This window comes from Carassius carassius, chromosome 8, assembly GCF_963082965.1.
Source record: "Carassius carassius chromosome 8, fCarCar2.1, whole genome shotgun sequence".
NCBI classification, from domain to species: Eukaryota; Metazoa; Chordata; class Actinopteri; order Cypriniformes; family Cyprinidae; genus Carassius; species Carassius carassius.
In genome coordinates this window covers 35,514,341-35,527,961 of record NC_081762.1, presented here as the reverse complement: position 1 = coordinate 35,527,961, position 13,621 = coordinate 35,514,341, and the positions used below count along the sequence as shown (strand labels likewise).

Genomic DNA, 13,621 nt, shown 5'->3' with positions numbered 1-13,621 from the left:
CTTCAAATGCAAGTGGAACAGAGTAAAACTGTAATACAGAAAAAAGGAAAAAGTAGTTTTCCAAAGACTGTACATTAATAATTGTAACAGTTCGCTTAAGGTATAACTGAACATAATATATAACGTTACAATAATAATCTAGATGCATGTAACATCGTACTGAAAAGTCTCTATTAATATCAGTTTCATCCTTAAATTACTGGCACTAATTCCAACAAAAGATGAAAAAACAAGCTTCTAATAAACACATTAATACTTACAGACAAAGCTTCTATAAATGTTTGCAAGGATGATGAAGAGATTGAGCTGCTTTAACCGTGTGATTATCAGAATCAACTGAGTAAAACAAGATGACTGCAATTTAGGTCAGAGGTTACTCTCTCTGACAACATCAATAAACATAAATGGACTAGCACCATCTAGTGGCTCTAAAAATAAACTACACTAAGAACAGTACAATATATATATATATATATATATATATATATATATATATATATATAATGAATTATAAAATACATTTGATATATTTAATTTGAATCTATATTTCAGGAATGTTAAGATGATGCATGCTGTGTCAAGACCCATCCACCCGTCTCACTCCACCATAACATCACACCAGACACTGAAGGGAAGGGTTTCTTCCGGATGCAGGTAAATAAATAATTCATACAGGCACTTATGTGTGTAAACTGTCTGTCTCATATGTGCACACCACACCAAGACAAATATTTTAATAAAGTAATGCTGTTAATCTTCTGTAGAACACCACACCATCTGCCATAACTGCGTCCCTCGTTCAGCTCACACTGGACCCCTCAGAACGGCTGGTCTTCGTGTTGGACCATAGATGGACAGATCTGTTGAGAACTGCCTCTCTTGGCAACGCAACATAGGAGCAAGGATCTTCTTAAACGGGTTGAAGGCTTGTTTTTTTTTCTGTGTCTTCCACAAATTGTATTATTATTAATATTATTGTAGCTGTTGTTGTTTAATCTACAATTTTAAATTATTTAATTGATTTCCATTTGTTAAATAAAACATCAGAAGTATTGGCCTTGTTTACACTGTACTTTAGTGTGTTAATTAATTGTATTGACTTGCTTTATTTTATCTTGCTCAGTTTTGTAAACACTAAATGTTAGTAACGGCTATTATTAAACTCCGTAAATAAATATTTTATTTAAAATACTCTTACCAGTCAAATGTTTTTCAGCAGTAAGATTTTTAATGTTTTTTGAGAATCTCTTCTGCTCACCAAGCCTGCCTTTATTTTATCCAAAGTACAGCAAAAACAGTAGCATTTTAAATATTCTTACTATTTTAAATCAGCTGCTTTCTATTTCAATTCAATTCAATTCAAGTTTACTTGTATAGCGCTTTTTACAATACAAATTGTTACAAAGCAACTTTACAGAAAATTATGTTTCTACAATATTTAGTAATAGCTTATAAGTGGTGACTGTCAGTTTGTGCACGTATGACAGGATTTGTAGAAAAATTCATACAAGACGTAGTCAGCCAGACGATGAACATTATTAATTTTATTAATAATTAATAATTATTATATGATGCAGTCACACTTGTAGCAATATTTGTTAGTTCTGTTTATTGATTCAGGGTTGGCATCATCTGGGGTCCTCTGAGGGTCAGCATCATCTCTTCTCAGGTGTTCTGGATCCAGACTGGAGCTTGTGTAAATCCTAGTTACCACGGGATGAAGATCCCAGCAGAAACAGAGACACATATAGAGACATCATTAGCATAGCTGCTGTTCCAACAGAGTAAAATTAATTAGTTTAACCCAAGCTAAAGAATAAGAATGCACATTTGATCAGATACAACTACACTCACAATTTAAGAGATACATTATTCGAATGCTTGGCGAAAGAGATGCGTTTATAATCTAGATTTAAACAGAGAGAGTGTGTCTGAACCCCGAACATTATCAGGAAGGCTATATATTTGAATATATACTGTAATTTATTTCTGTGATGCACAGCTGTATTTTCAGCATCATTCATCCAGTCTTCAGTGTCACATGATCTTCAGAAATCAGAATAATATGATGATTTACTGCTCAAGAAAAATTTATTATTATTATTATTATTACTGTTGTTGTTATGTTATGTTGAAAACAGCCGAGTACAATCTTTTCAGTTTCTTACATGAATAGAAAGTTCAGAAGAACAGCATTTATCTGAAATATATATATATATTTTTTTTTTAATTTTCATCATCAACATTTTTCATCTTTATCATCACTTTTAATCAATTTAAATCATCCTTGCTAAAAAAAAAGGCATTAATTTCTGTCATTTCTTTCCCCCCAAAAGAATGGTACAATCTATATTGTTAAGAAAGCTTTTTATTTCAAATAAATGCAGATCTTTGGATCTTTCTATTTAAAGAATCCCTGGGGGGTTTAAAATATTGATAATAATAATAATAATAATATTTTTTCTTGATCAGTAAATCATTATTCTGATTTCTGAAGATCATGTGACACTGAAGACTGGAGAAATGATGCTGAAAATACAGCGGAGCATCACAGAAATAAAATACATTTTACTATATGTTCAAATAGAAAGCAGTTATTTTAAGTAGTAAAAATCTTTCAACAATATTATTGCTTTTACTGTATTTTGGACCAAATAAAGGCAGGCTTGGTGAGAATTAAAAATCTTACTGTTCAAAAACATTTAAGTGGTAGTGTAATATATTTTTTTTCTGTGTTCTCCACAACTTTAGATTGTATTATTGTTGTTGTTGTTGAATCTATACATTTAAATATTTTCATGTATTTCAATTTGTTAATTAAAATACTATAAGTATGTGGCCTTGTTTGAACTGTATTGAACTGTGTGTTAAGTTTTATTGATTAAAAAATGTATACATTTTGTTGATTTTCTTTTAAATTGATATTACATTTTATTTACTTGCTCAGATATGTAAACACTGAATGTTAATAACTGTTACCATTAAACATACATAATTATTTAATATAAAACATATTTGTATTGTTTTTTCTGTTCTCCACATCTTTATTTTTATTATATCTGTTGCTGTTGTTTAATAACCTATGATTATTTTATGTATATTTATTTAATTATTATATATTTTTGTTATTTTTTCTTTTAATTTTTATAAGTATATTACTTTACTATAAATAAAATGAAAAACTTACTTTTTTGTGAGTTTTAGTTATATTTCATATATATGGGTTTTCTGTACAGTTATACACATATAAATAGACGTATCTTTATAAATAAAGGCCTGAAACATTATCAAAGTGTTCTTTTTAATTATTCACATTTTTCTATATTAAAAATAACTATTCCCTATTATAATGTATATGTTTCTTAAGATCTTTGCACATTTTGTACACCATACAAAAGAACAATTATTACAAGATTTATTTTTATCTTTGTTCACAAAGTTCATCTATTATATGTTAATCGTACTTAAAGTGTATCTAGATGAAAAAACGAATACAAACTCATTTTATGGTATTTGTGGCCGAGACGGGATTCGAACCTCTAATTCTGTGTATTTTTTTCGTCCCGCCTCCCTGGAATTTCCTTCGTTGCTATTGGCTAGTTAGCGCTCTACACCTATCCGCGACTGGCCTCCGCGTGACAGGCGGAGATACTGTCCACTATACTAACGAGGAGCTGTGCATGTTGCTGTTTCTCCCCCAACCGACGCTACTGCACCGACATAACTGAACAACGCATGGCTTTTTCTGACGCTGACACAGCCCTAGCACCGTCAAATTCCGGATGGACCCATCATTAGCTAAAGTGGCATTACATTTGGAACACTACCCGTTGCAGGGGTCATTGTTTGGACTAAATAGTATCTGTGCAATAATTTGCAATCAAGTCAACAATATCGCTGTACATGAAGTGTCCCCAGCTATGCCTGCCAGAGGCGACAGAGGCAAGGAACCCAAACTCGATCAGTGAAAAAATTGAGAAAAAACCCGATGAGAAACCAGGCTCAGTCGGGGAGACAGTTCTCCTCTGGTCAGAAGAAACCAGCAAATCAGCTCCAGGCTGCAGAAAAGTCAGACTGTGCAGAAGAATCATCTGTTTCCTGTGGTCTTGTCCTGGTGGTCGTCTAAGACAAGTTCTTTACAGGGGATCTGTATCTGGGGCTCATCTAGTTGTCCCGGTCTCCGCTTTGTTTCAGGGCCATAGAGGTCCTTTCTAGGTGTTGATCCACCATCTTGTCTGGATACTGACTGGATCCGGGTGACTGAAGCGGCCCACTGATCTGGATACAGAATGGATCTGGTGGCTACGGTGACCTCGGAATAAGGGATTTCTTTAAAAGACTCTTTTATTCATATAAGATTTTCTCCAACTTTTCAGATGGAGGCATTAGAAAGAGATTGCCTTGATTGGGCTTGTGGTTATTGGTGGACCGAGGACAGAGCTACATCAAAATGCAATAGCAGAATCAATTTGGCCATCCGCCAACACGCTGCAGGAGGGCGTGCCACTGGTCATCCTCTGTATTTGCACTCTCTGCGTTTGCGCTGTCAGCACTTAGTGTTTATTTAGCTGGCATGGGAAGGCAGCACTTTCTTGTACGTGACGGGATGCAAACTCTGGAAGGCTCTCTTTAGTGACGGGTCCAAACAAAGATCTCATCAGCTCCTCTAGCCCTATCGGCGACTCGTGCACTTCGAGCCTTCTTAACGACGGCGAAAGTTGCTGACTGCGTTGGTGGTATAGTGGTGAGCATAGCTGCCTTCCAAGCAGTTGACCCGGGTTCGATTCCCGGCCAACGCATGTCCTTTGGCTCGGGCTGATGTCGAAGCAGAACTCCTTCTGTGACCTGTGGCTCCTCCTAAAACTTTTGGATGGATCGTTCAGAAGCCACCAGATCCATTCTGTATCCAGATCAGTGGGCCGCTTCAGTCACCCGGATCCAGTCAGTATCCAGACAAGATGGTGGATCAACACCTAGAAAGGACCTCTATGGCCCTGAAACACAGCGGAGACCGGGAAAACTAGATGAGCCCCAGATACAGATCCCCTGTAAAGACCTTGTCTTAGACGACCACCAGGACAAGACCACAGGAAACAGATGATTCTTCTGCACAGTCTGACTTTTCTGCAGCCTGGAGCTGATTTGCTGGTTTCTTCTGACCAGAGGAGAACTGTCTCCCCGACTGAGCCTGGTTTCTCACCGGCTTTTTTTCTCTATTTTTTCACCGATCGAGTTTTGGTTCCTTGCTTCTGTCGCCTCTGGCAGGCATAGCTGGGGACACTTCATGTACAGCGATATCGTTGACTTGATTGAAAATTATTGCACAGATACTATTTAAACTGAACTTAGCTGAATGATGACATCATCGATTTCAATGACGAAATGCCTTTAACTGTCATTTTGCTTTATTGACGCACTGTTTTCCTAATTAATGTTGTTTAGTTGCATTGACACAATCCTTTTTGTTTAAAGCACTATTTAAAAAAAAAAAAAAAAAAAAGAGTCCAAACAATGACCCCTGCAACGGGTAGTGTTCCAAATGTAATGCCACTTTAGCTAATGATGGGTCCATCCGGAATTTGACGGTGCTAGGGCTGTGTCAGCGTCAGAAAAAGCCATGCATTGTTCAGTTATGTCGGTGCAGTAGCGTCGGTTGGGGGAGAAACAGCAACATGCACAGCTCCTCGTTAGTATAGTGGACAGTATCTCCGCCTGTCACGCGGAAGACCGGGGTTCGATTCCCCGACGGGGAGAGCTACCTCTTTTCGGCTTCTGAACGATCCATCCAAAAGTTTTGGGAGGAGCCACAGGTCACAGAAGGAGTTCTGCTTCGACATCAGCCCGAGCCAAAGGACATGCGTTGGCCGGGAATCGAACCCGGGTCAACTGCTTGGAAGGCAGCTATGCTCACCACTATCCCACCAACGCAGTCAGCAGTCAGCCACTTGCGCCGTCGTTAAGAAGGCTCGAAGTGCACGAGTCGCCGATAGGGCTAGAGGAGCTGATGAGATCTTTGTTTGGACCCGTCACTAAAGAGAGCCTTCCAGAGTTTGCTTCCCGTCACGTACAAGAAAGTGCTGCCTTCCCATGCCAGCTAAATAAACACTAAGTGCTGACAGCGCAAACGCAGGGAGTGCAAATACAGACGATGACCAGTGGCACGCCCTCCTGCAGCGTGTTGGCGGACGGCCAAATTGATTCTGCTATTGCATTTTGTTGTAGCTCTGTCCTCGGTCCACCAATAACCACAAGCCCAATCAAGGCAATCTCTTTCTCATGCCTCCATCTGAAAAGTTGGAGAAAATCTTATATGAATAAAAGAGTCTTTTAAAGAAATCCCTTATTCCGAGGTCACCGTAGCCACCAGATCCATTCTGTATCCAGATCAGTGGGCCGCTTCAGTCACCCGGATCCAGTCAGTATCCAGACAAGATGGTGGATCAACACCTAGAAAGGACCTCTATGGCCCTGAAACACAGCGGAGACCGGGACAACTAGATGAGCCCCAGATACAGATCCCCTGTAAAGACCTTGTCTTAGACGACCACCAGGACAAGACCACAGGAAACAGATGATTCTTCTGCACAGTCTGACTTTTCTGCAGCCTGGAGCTGATTTGCTGGTTTCTTCTGACCAGAGGAGAACTGTCTCCCCGACTGAGCCTGGTTTCTCACCGGGTTTTTTCTCCATTTTTTCACCGATCGAGTTTTGGTTCCTTGCCTCTGTCGCCTCTGGCAGGCATAGCTGGGGACACTTCATGTACAGCGATATCGTTGACTTGATTGAAAATTATTGCACAGATACTATTTAAACTGAACTTAGCTGAATGATGACATCATCGATTTCAATGACGAAATGCCTTTAACTGTCATTTTGCTTTATTGACGCACTGTGTTCCTAATTAATGTTGTTCAGTTGCATTGACACAATCCTTTTTGTTTAAAGCACTATTTAAAAAAAAAAAAAAAAAAAAAAAAAGAGTCCAAACAATGACTCCTGCAACGGGTAGTGTTCCAAATGTAATGCCACTTTAGCTAATGATGGGTCCATCCGGAATTTGACGGTGCTAGGGCTGTGTCAGCGTCAGAAAAAGCCATGCATTCTTCAGTTATGTCGGTGTAGTAGCGTCGGTTGGGGGAGAAACAGCAACATGCACAGCTCCTCGTTAGTATAGTGGACAGTATCTCCGCCTGTCACGCGGAAGACCGGGGTTCGATTCCCCGACGGGGAGAGCTACCTCTTTTCGGCTTCTGAACGATCCATCCAAAAGTTTTGGGAGGAGCCACAGGTCACAGAAGGAGGTCTGCTTCGACATCAGCCCGAGCCAAAGGACATGCGTTGGCCGGGAATCGAACCCAGGTCAACTGCTTGGAAGGCAGCTATGCTCACCACTATACCACCAACGCAGTCAGCAGTCAGCCACTTGCGCCGTCGTTAAGAAGGCTCGAAGTGCACGAGTCGCCGATAGGGCTAGAGGAGCTGATGAGATCTTTGTTTGGACCCGTCACTAAAGAGAGCCTTCCAGAGTTTGCTTCCCGTCACGTACAAGAAAGTGCTGCCTTCCCATGCCAGCTAAATAAACACTAAGTGCTGACAGCGCAAACGCAGAGAGTGCAAATACAGACGATGACCAGTGGCACGCCCTCCTGCAGCGTGTTGGCGGATGGCCAAATTGATTCTGCTATTGCATTTTGATGTAGCTCTGTCCTCGGTCCACCAATAACCACAAGCCCAATCAAGGCAATCTCTTTCTAATGCCTCCATCTGAAAAGTTGGAGAAAATCTTATATGAATAAAAGAGTCTTTTAAAGAAATCCCTTATTCCGAGGTCACCGTAGCCACCAGATCCATTCTGTATCCAGATCAGTGGGCCGCTTCAGTCACCCGGATCCAGTCAGTATCCAGACAAGATGGTGGATCAACACCTAGAAAGGACCTCTATGGCCCTGAAACACAGCGGAGACCGGGACAACTAGATGAGCCCCAGATACAGATCCCCTGTAAAGATCTTGTCTTAGACGACCACCAGGACAAGACCACAGGAAACAGATGATTCTTCTGCACAGTCTGACTTTTCTGCAGCCTGGAGCTGATTTGCTGGTTTCTTCTGACCAGAGGAGAACTGTCTCCCCGACTGAGCCTGGTTTCTCACCGGGTTTTTTCTCCATTTTTTCACCGATCGAGTTTTGGTTCCTTGCCTCTGTCGCCTCTGGCAGGCATAGCTGGGGACACTTCATGTACAGCGATATCGTTGACTTGATTGCAAATTATTGCACAGATACTATTTAAACTGAACTTAGCTGAATGATGACATCATCGATTTCAATGACGAAATGCCTTTAACTGTCATTTTGCTTTATTGACGCACTGTGTTCCTAATTAATGTTGTTCAGTTGCATTGACACAATCATTTTTGTTTAAAGCGCAATTAAAAAAAAAAAAAAAAAAAAAGAGTCCAAACAATGACCCCTGCAACGGGTAGTGTTCCAAATGTAATGCCACTTTAGCTAATGATGGGTCCATCCGGAATTTGACGGTGCTAGGGCTGTGTCAGCGTCAGAAAAAGCCATGCATTGTTCAGTTATGTCGGTGCAGTAGCGTCGGTTGGGGGAGAAACAGCAACATGCACAGCTCCTCGTTAGTATAGTGGACAGTATCTCCGCCTGTCACGCGGAAGACCGGGGTTCGATTCCCCGACGGGGAGAGCTACCTCTTTTCGGCTTCTGAACGATCCATCCAAAAGTTTTGGGAGGAGCCACAGGTCACAGAAGGAGTTCTGCTTCGACATCAGCCCGAGCCAAAGGACATGCGTTGGCCGGGAATCGAACCCGGGTCAACTGCTTGGAAGGCAGCTATGCTCACCACTATACCACCAACGCAATCATTAGTCAGCCACTTGCGCCGTCGTTAAGAAGGCTCGAAGTGCACGAGTCGCCGATAGGGCTAGAGGAGCTGATGAGATCTTTGTTTGGACCCGTCACTAAAGAGAGCCTTCCAGAGTTTGCTTCCCGTCACGTACAAGAAAGTGCTGCCTTCCCATGCCAGCTAAATAAACACTAAGTGCTGACAGCGCAAACGCAGAGAGTGCAAATACAGACGATGACCAGTGGCACGCCCTCCTGCAGCGTGTTGGCGGACGGCCAAATTGATTCTGCTATTGCATTTTGTTGTAGCTCTGTCCTCGGTCCACCAATAACCACAAGCCCAATCAAGGCAATCTCTTTCTCATGCCTCCATCTGAAAAGTTGGAGAAAATCTTATATGAATAAAAGAGTCTTTTAAAGAAATCCCTTATTCCGAGGTCACCGTAGCCACCAGATCCATTCTGTATCCAGATCAGTGGGCCGCTTCAGTCACCCGGATCCAGTCAGTATCCAGACAAGATGGTGGATCAACACCTAGAAAGGACCTCTATGGCCCTGAAACACAGCGGAGACCGGGACAACTAGATGAGCCCCAGATACAGATCCCCTGTAAAGACCTTGTCTTAGACGACCACCAGGACAAGACCACAGGAAACAGATGATTCTTCTGCACAGTCTGACTTTTCTGCAGCCTGGAGCTGATTTGCTGGTTTCTTCTGACCAGAGGAGAACTGTCTCCCCGACTGAGCCTGGTTTCTCACCGGGTTTTTTCTCCATTTTTTCACCGATCGAGTTTTGGTTCCTTGCCTCTGTCGCCTCTGGCAGGCATAGCTGGGGACACTTCATGTACAGCGATATCGTTGACTTGATTGAAAATTATTGCACAGATACTATTTAAACTGAACTTAGCTGAATGATGACATCATCGATTTCAATGACGAAATGCCTTTAACTGTCATTTTGCTTTATTGACGCACTGTGTTCCTAATTAATGTTGTTCAGTTGCATTGACACAATCCTTTTTGTTTAAAGCACTATTTAAAAAAAAAAAAAAAAAAAAAAAAAGAGTCCAAACAATGACCCCTGCAACGGGTAGTGTTCCAAATGTAATGCCACTTTAGCTAATGATGGGTCCATCCGGAATTTGACGGTGCTAGGGCTGTGTCAGCGTCAGAAAAAGCCATGCATTGTTCAGTTATGTCGGTGCAGTAGCGTCGGTTGGGGGAGAAACAGCAACATGCACAGCTCCTCGTTAGTATAGTGGACAGTATCTCTGCCTGTCACGCGGAAGACCGGGGTTCGATTCCCCGACGGGGAGAGCTACCTCTTTTCGGCTTCTGAACGATCCATCCAAAAGTTTTGGGAGGAGCCACAGGTCACAGAAGGAGGTCTGCTTCGACATCAGCCCGAGCCAAAGGACATGCGTTGGCCGGGAATCGAACCCGGGTCAACTATGCTCACCACTATACCACCAACGCAGTCAGCAGTCAGCCACTTGCGCCGTCGTTAAGAAGGCTCGAAGTGCACGAGTCGCCGATAGGGCTAGAGGAGCTGATGAGATCTTTGTTTGGACCCGTCACTAAAGAGAGCCTTCCAGAGTTTGCTTCCCGTCACGTACAAGAAAGTGCTGCCTTCCCATGCCAGCTAAATAAACACTAAGTGCTGACAGCGCAAACGCAGAGAGTGCAAATACAGACGATGACCAGTGGCACGCCCTCCTGCAGCGTGTTGGCGGACGGCCAAATTGATTCTGCTATTGCATTTTGTTGTAGCTCTGTCCTCGGTCCACCAATAACCACAAGCCCAATCAAGGCAATCTCCTTCTCATGCCTCCATCTGAAAAGTTGGAGAAAATCTTATATGAATAAAAGAGTCTTTTAAAGAAATCCCTTATTCCGAGGTCACCGTAGCCACCAGATCCATTCTGTATCCAGATCAGTGGGCCGCTTCAGTCACCCGGATCCAGTCAGTATCCAGACAAGATGGTGGATCAACACCTAGAAAGGACCTCTATGGCCCTGAAACACAGCGGAGACCGGGACAACTAGATGAGCCCCAGATACAGATCCCCTGTAAAGACCTTGTCTTAGACGACCACCAGGACAAGACCACAGGAAACAGATGATTCTTCTGCACAGTCGAACTTTTCTGCAGCCTGGAGCTGATTTGCTGGTTTCTTCTGACCAGAGGAGAACTGTCTCCCCGACTGAGCCTGGTTTCTCACCGGGTTTTTTCTCCATTTTTTCACCGATCGAGTTTTGGTTCCTTGCCTCTGTCGCCTCTGGCAGGCATAGCTGGGGACACTTCATGTACAGCGATATCGTTGACTTGATTGAAAATTATTGCACAGATACTATTTAAACTGAACTTAGCTGAATGATGACATCATCGATTTCAATGACGAAATGCCTTTAACTGTCATTTTGCTTTATTGACGCACTGTGTTCCTAATTAATGTTGTTCAGTTGCATTGACACAATCCTTTTTGTTTAAAGCACTATTTAAAAAAAAAAAAAAAAAAAAAAAGAGTTCAAACAATGACCCCTGCAACGGGTAGTGTTCCAAATGTAATGCCACTTTAGCTAATGATGGGTCCATCCGGAATTTGACGGTGCTAGGGCTGTGTCAGCGTCAGAAAAAGCCATGCATTGTTCAGTTATGTCGGTGCAGTAGCGTCGGTTGGGGGAGAAACAGCAACATGCACAGCTCCTCGTTAGTATAGTGGACAGTATCTCCGCCTGTCACGCGGAAGACCGGGGTTCGATTCCCCGACGGGTAGAGCTACCTCTTTTCGGCTTCTGAACGATCCATCCAAAAGTTTTGGGAGGAGCCACAGGTCACAGAAGGAGTTCTGCTTCGACATCAGCCCGAGCCAAAGGACATGCGTTGGCCGGGAATCGAACCCGGGTCAACTGCTTGGAAGGCAGCTATGCTCACCACTATACCACCAACGCAGTCAGCAGTCAGCCACTTGCGCCGTCGTTAAGAAGGCTCGAAGTGCACGAGTCGCCGATAGGGCTAGAGGAGCTGATGAGATCTTTGTTTGGACCCGTCACTAAAGAGAGCCTTCCAGAGTTTGCTTCCCGTCACGTACAAGAAAGTGCTGCCTTCCCATGCCAGCTAAATAAACACTAAGTGCTGACAGCGCAAACGCAGAGAGTGCAAATACAGACGATGACCAGTGGCACGCCCTCCTGCAGCGTGTTGGCGGACGGCCAAATTGATTCTGCTATTGCATTTTGTTGTAGCTCTGTCCTCGGTCCACCAATAACCACAAGCCCAATCAAGGCAATCTCCTTCTCATGCCTCCATCTGAAAAGTTGGAGAAAATCTTATATGAATAAAAGAGTCTTTTAAAGAAATCCCTTATTCCGAGGTCACCGTAGCCACCAGATCCATTCTGTATCCAGATCAGTGGGCCGCTTCAGTCACCCGGATCCAGTCAGTATCCAGACAAGATGGTGGATCAACACCTAGAAAGGACCTCTATGGCCCTGAAACACAGCGGAGACCGGGACAACTAGATGAGCCCCAGATACAGATCCCCTGTAAAGACCTTGTCTTAGACGACCACCAGGACAAGACCACAGGAAACAGATGATTCTTCTGCACAGTCGAACTTTTCTGCAGCCTGGAGCTGATTTGCTGGTTTCTTCTGACCAGAGGAGAACTGTCTCCCCGACTGAGCCTGGTTTCTCACCGGGTTTTTTCTCCATTTTTTCACCGATCGAGTTTTGGTTCCTTGCCTCTGTCGCCTCTGGCAGGCATAGCTGGGGACACTTCATGTACAGCGATATCGTTGACTTGATTGAAAATTATTGCACAGATACTATTTAAACTGAACTTAGCTGAATGATGACATCATCGATTTCAATGACGAAATGCCTTTAACTGTCATTTTGCTTTATTGACGCACTGTGTTCCTAATTAATGTTGTTCAGTTGCATTGACACAATCCTTTTTGTTTAAAGCACTATTTAAAAAAAAAAAAAAAAAAAAAAAGAGTCCAAACAATGACCCCTGCAACGGGTAGTGTTCCAAATGTAATGCCACTTTAGCTAATGATGGGTCCATCCGGAATTTGACGGTGCTAGGGCTGTGTCAGCGTCAGAAAAAGCCATGCATTGTTCAGTTATGTCGGTGCAGTAGCGTCGGTTGGGGGAGAAACAGCAACATGCACAGCTCCTCGTTAGTATAGTGGACAGTATCTCCGCCTGTCACGCGGAAGACCGGGGTTCGATTCCCCGACGGGGAGAGCTACCTCTTTTCGGCTTCTGAACGATCCATCCAAAAGTTTTGGGAGGAGCCACAGGTCACAGAAGGAGGTCTGCTTCGACATCAGCCCGAGCCAAAGGACATGCGTTGGCCGGGAATCGAACCCGGGTCAACTGCTTGGAAGGCAGCTATGCTCACCACTATACCACCAACGCAGTCAGCAGTCAGCCACTTGCGCCGTCGTTAAGAAGGCTCGAAGTGCACGAGTCGCCGATAGGGCTAGAGGAGCTGATGAGATCTTTGTTTGGACCCGTCACTAAAGAGAGCCTTCCAGAGTTTGCTTCCCGTCACGTACAAGAAAGTGCTGCCTTCCCATGCCAGCTAAATAAACACTAAGTGCTGACAGCGCAAACGCAGAGAGTGCAAATACAGACGATGACCAGTGGCACGCCCTCCTGCAGCGTGTTGGCGGACGGCCAAATTGATTCTGCTATTGCATTTTGTTGTAGCTCTGTCCTCGGTCCACCAATAACCACAAGCCC

General features: G+C 43.2%; 8 non-coding genes across 8 annotated transcripts; 5 read left to right on the top strand and 3 right to left on the bottom strand.

Annotated features, from left to right (window-relative positions):
• Positions 1-4,727: 4,727 nt before the first annotated feature.
• Positions 4,728-4,799, top strand: trnag-ucc (transfer RNA glycine (anticodon UCC)). The gene has a single exon. It is a non-coding gene; the product is annotated as a tRNA-Gly (tRNA).
• Positions 4,800-5,681: 882 nt separating this feature from the next.
• On the top strand, positions 5,682-5,753 carry trnad-guc (transfer RNA aspartic acid (anticodon GUC)). Its single transcript has one exon. It is a non-coding gene; the product is annotated as a tRNA-Asp (tRNA).
• Positions 5,754-7,159: 1,406 nt separating this feature from the next.
• trnad-guc (transfer RNA aspartic acid (anticodon GUC)) lies at positions 7,160-7,231 on the top strand. Its single transcript has one exon. It is a non-coding gene; the product is annotated as a tRNA-Asp (tRNA).
• A 1,401-nt stretch (positions 7,232-8,632) lies between these two features.
• trnad-guc (transfer RNA aspartic acid (anticodon GUC)) lies at positions 8,633-8,704 on the top strand. Its single transcript has one exon. It is a non-coding gene; the product is annotated as a tRNA-Asp (tRNA).
• Positions 8,705-8,807: 103 nt separating this feature from the next.
• trnag-ucc (transfer RNA glycine (anticodon UCC)) lies at positions 8,808-8,879 on the bottom strand. Its single transcript has one exon. It is a non-coding gene; the product is annotated as a tRNA-Gly (tRNA).
• A 2,867-nt stretch (positions 8,880-11,746) lies between these two features.
• trnag-ucc (transfer RNA glycine (anticodon UCC)) lies at positions 11,747-11,818 on the bottom strand. Its single transcript has one exon. It is a non-coding gene; the product is annotated as a tRNA-Gly (tRNA).
• Positions 11,819-13,047: 1,229 nt separating this feature from the next.
• On the top strand, positions 13,048-13,119 carry trnad-guc (transfer RNA aspartic acid (anticodon GUC)). The gene has a single exon. It is a non-coding gene; the product is annotated as a tRNA-Asp (tRNA).
• Positions 13,120-13,222: 103 nt separating this feature from the next.
• trnag-ucc (transfer RNA glycine (anticodon UCC)) lies at positions 13,223-13,294 on the bottom strand. Its single transcript has one exon. It is a non-coding gene; the product is annotated as a tRNA-Gly (tRNA).
• Positions 13,295-13,621: the final 327 nt, after the last annotated feature.